Source organism: Tupaia chinensis, unplaced genomic scaffold (genome assembly GCF_000334495.1).
Source record: "Tupaia chinensis unplaced genomic scaffold, TupChi_1.0 Scaffold000377_2, whole genome shotgun sequence".
NCBI classification, from domain to species: Eukaryota; Metazoa; Chordata; class Mammalia; order Scandentia; family Tupaiidae; genus Tupaia; species Tupaia belangeri.
This window is the reverse complement of record NW_006159876.1, coordinates 3507150-3511905: the sequence shown is the minus strand read 5'-3', so window position 1 is coordinate 3511905 and position 4756 is coordinate 3507150. Positions and strand designations below refer to the sequence as shown.

At 40.7% G+C, this 4756-nt stretch overlaps 1 pseudogene; it reads left to right on the top strand.

Moving 5' to 3' along the window:
• The window catches only part of LOC102489652 (prohibitin pseudogene), an 18873-nt pseudogene that overhangs the window by 13286 nt on the left and 831 nt on the right, over positions 1-4756 (top strand).

Below are 4756 nucleotides of genomic sequence, written 5' to 3'. Positions count from 1 at the left end.
TTTCTTGCTTTCTGTCTCCCTCTGTTTGGCAAGCACACGCACCCTATAGCAAAAACCCCCCCCCCCCAATAAAAAGTGCTCATAACAAATGGAATTAAATAAATAAATAATTCTTAAAAAAAAAAAAAGAAGAAGAAGAGCTGGATGTGGTGGCACATGCCTGTGATCCCAGCCACTTGGGAAACTGAGGCGGGAGAATTGCAGCACATATACATTAGCACACACCAAAAATATGTGTATAGATAATGATAACATTTTACTAAAGACATTAAACAAAACTTAGATAACAGGCATGTTTGTATATGAAAGGAAATACCCAATGCCATAAATAAATCACTCTATAAACCAATCTATGATTGTAGTACAGTTTTAAACAAAATTCCAATAGATATTTTGGAGTTTGTGAAATTGTTTCTAAAGTTCATCTGGAGGGCCAGCCACATAGCCTACTAGTTAAGGGAGCCAGATTCCATATGGTTGATCAGATTTGAATCCCAGCCCCAGCAGCCTGACAAACATACTGAGCGGGACCAGCTGATGGCATAATGGTTATGTTGCTGGACTCCCACATAGTCAACTGTAGTTTGAGTCTGGACCTGGCAACTTAAAACTCATCCCAGGCACATGTATGTGCATGCCCAAAATCCCAAGAGAAGAATGGAGGAGAAGGGCTTGTGGTGTGGCCATCCCCCTGGGGGAGATAATTTCTCACTTTCTGTCTCTCTGGCTAGTGCATGTGTCCTGTAACAAAAATCTCTTTAAAAAAAGGAAAGGAAAAAAAAGAAAACCATACTGGGGATGAGTGCATGCATGCCTCCAAATCCCAACAGATTGGAGAAATGGAGAAGGGACTTCAGCGTGACCATGCCCTACTGCAAGTGCTTTCTCCCCATCTCTTTGTCTCTCTTTGTAAGTGTGCACATCCTTTGGCAATTAAAAAAATGAAAACTTTGGCCAGCAAGTGATGTGGTGGTTAAGGTGCTAGACTCCCACATGGCTGACCATAGTTTGAGTCCCAGACCTGGCTGCTCACTTTCTTACTTTCCTTCTCTCTCTCTCTCTGGTCAATTTAAAACATAAATAAAATAAAATAAAATAAAATAATTCTTTTTGTAAAAATTAAAAATTAAGTTTATCTGGAAAATACAATGTAAGACAAGCCAAAAAATATTTGAAAGAAAGAGGGCTGGCCTTATAGTCAAGTAGTGAAGCACTGTGTGTAGGGCTGGATACCACAGTTCAAATCTTGGTCTTAGGGGCTTGAAAAACATATGTGCATGCTCCAAATCTTGAAGGAATGGAGAAATAGAGGGACAAGGATCGTGGTGTGACCATGCCCCATTGGAGGGTTCTTTCACTCTCTCTCTCTGTGCACATGCCCTTGGGTAATTAAAAGAAACAACAATTTGAAAAACAAACAAACAAAAAATTATGAGAAGCACTGGCATATATGTAAAAAAAAAATCAATAGAATAAAATATTAAGTCCAAAAGCAGATCCCTGTGCTATGAAGTTTTAGGGTGGGAATTTAAGATACAGGATGGCGGGACCAGCAGTTAGCGTAATGGCTATGTCGCTGGACTCCCATGTAGTCGACCGCGGTTCGAGTCCTGGACCTGGTGGCTTAAACTCACGCTGGACGCGTGTGCGTGCGTGCCCGAGATCCCAGGAGGAGAATGGAGGAGAAGGGATTGCGGTGTGGCCATCCCCCCTGGGGGGGGTTGATTTCTCGCTTTCTATCTCTCTGTCTCTCTCTGTCTGTCTGGCGAGCACACATGCCTTATAGCAAAAACCTCTCAAAAAAAAAAAAAAGATACAAGGATGGCATTTCAAAACAATGAGAAAGACGAATTATTTAATAAATGACATCAGAACAATTGGATTGAATATTCGTGTAACAAAAACTAATGCTGAAAATATAAAACTTTTAGAAGTCAGCCCGTGGCCTGCTGGTTAATGGAGCTGGATCGTACACTGCTAATTACATGGTTGCATGGTTGTAGGCCCAGACCCTGTGTCTTGAGGAACACTCTGGGTATGTGTGTGCACGCCCAAAATCCTGAGAGGAGAAAGAAACGAAGAAGGAATTGTGGTGATCATGTCCAATGGGAAGTGTGTTCTCTCTCTCCCTCTCTCTCTCTCTCCCTCTCTCTCTCTCTGATGAGTACACATGCCCTCTGGAGAATTTAAAAATAAATAAATGTTTATATGAAAAAGATGACATTTAAAAAGTTAAAACACAAATAGGGATCAGCAGATGGCATAATGGTTATGTCCCTGGGCTTCCACGTAGTTGATTGTGGTTCAAGTTCCAGATCTGGAGGCTTAAAATGCAGGTTGGCCCATGTGCATGCATGCCCAAAATCCCGAGAGGAGAATGGAGGAGAAGGGATTGTAGCTGGCCATCACACGGGTGGGGATGGGGGTGTGTGTCAGGGGGAGGTATGATTTCTTACTTTCTGTCTCTCTGGTGAGCACACATGCCTTATAGTAAAAACATCATTTAAAAAGATTAAAATACAAATAATAAACTGAGAGGAATATTTGCAATGTAATATGATTAACAAGGATTTAGTGTCCTTAATTCTAGAAAGAGCTTTTATAGCCTGGTAAGCAAATGGACAAAGGATTTGAATGGGCAATTTATAAAAGAAAATAGAAATGGCCCACAAACCTTAAAAAAAACTTCTTGGGACCAGCAGATGGTGTAATGGTTACATCATTGGACTCCCATGTAGTTGAACATGGTTCGAGTCCTGGGACCCAGTGGCTTAAAAACTCTCACTGGGCACATGTACATGTGTGCCAAAATCCCAAGAGGAGACTGGAGGAGAAGGGATTGCAGTGTGGCCATCTCTCCTGGGAGGTGATTTCTCTCTTTCTGTTTGTTTGTCTCTCCAGTGAGCACACGTGCCCTGTAGCAAAAACTGCTTAAAAAAAACAAAAACAAAAACAAGAACAAACTTCTCAATTTCATTTGCAAAAGAAAACTCCTAATTACGATAAAAGTTAGAAGTAACTTTTATGTATTAGCAAAGATGAAAAGTATGGACAATACTTTGTATTTTGAAGAATAGAGAATCAGGAACTCTCATAAACTATTATTAGACATAAAAATCTACATCATTTGGTGTAGAATTGGTACACCATTGGAAAAGCATTTCTTCTTCTTCTTCTTTTTTTTTTAATTGGGAGAGGTTTTTGTTGTAGGGCTCAAGCACTTTCCAGAAAGACAGAGAGAGACAGAGAGACGGAAAGCGAAATCACAGGGGGGATGGCCACACCGCAATCCTTTCTCCTCCATTCTCCTCTCGGGATCTTGGGCACGCACGGACACGCGCCCGGCGTGAGTTTAAGTCACCGGTCCGAGACTCAAACCGCGGTCAACTACATGGGAGTCCAACGACATAGCCATTACACCAACTGCTGGTCCCGGGAAAGCATCTCTTACAGAAATGTATTAAAAAGACATAAATGTTTAGGAACTGGATAGAAGCACATGGTGAAGTGTGACCCTGTGTGAGACTGACCCACGTTGAGAAGGTTCCAGGTTAGTATGGGAGACCTTCCTGCCTACACAGACCATGTGTGCCATGGTCGAGGGCTAGATGGAGTTGAGGGTGGAAAGACCCTGTTGAGGTGTTGACTCTGTCTCCCACTCATGGAAAACATAGACAAATGGAAAGAAATAAAAATGCAGAAGAATATTCACTACAGCATGTTTAGCATTAAAACATTGAGAAGGTCCTAAATGTTTGTCAGTAGCAAATTGGTTAAATAGACTAGTTAATCTACATAATGGACTTCTAAAAGAGTTTATTCTAGATCTATATTTGTTACCATTGAAAAATTCAGAGAAAATTTAGGTGATGCTCCAGTTTGGTTTAACATAGATAAAAATTTTAAAATGAGGGGCCAGCAGGCAGGATGGTGGTTAAGGTGCTGGACTCCCACATAGTTGACTATGGTTCAAGTCCTGGACCTGGCAGCTTGCTTTCTCCCTCTCCTTCTCTCTCTGGTTAAATTTAAAATAACAATAATAATGATAATAATAAATTAAATAATTCTTTTAAAAATATGATTTTTAAAAATTTTAATTAAAAAAATTTTTTAGTCCTTTTGCAACATGTGCTTTGCTGGAGAAAAAGGGAAAGTGAGAAATCACCCCTTGGGGGGATGGTCACACCGCAGTCCCTTTTCTATTCTCCTCTCTGGATTTTGGGCACACATGCACACGTGCCTAGTGTGTTTTTACACAAGCCACCTTCTGGGATTCAAACAGCACTGTTAGCCACATGAGACCCAGCACCTTAGCTGCCATGCCACCTGCTGGCCCCAAATACAGATTTTAATGTATTGCATATGACTCAGTATATTAAAGATCTGAAAGGATACCAAAATGTTAATACTATTTGAGGAGAGGAGAGGCTATCAGTTATTGTATTTTAACCTTTTAAAATTTATTTTATTTAACTTTATTTATTTATTTTATGCCAACTGATGGTCCCTAGACTTTTGATAATCTATGGGACAGGCAAATGCACTACAGAGTTTTCCTACATCTTACACAACTTTTGTTGTAGATTTTAAAAACCTGTGTATATGGACCAGCAGTTGGTGTAATGTCTATGTCGCTGGACTCTCATGTAGTTAACTGTGGTTTGAGTCCCGGACCATGTGGCTTAAACTCACACCAGGCACATGTGTGTGTGTGCCCAAGATCCTGACAGGAGAATGGAGGAGAAGGGATTGTGGT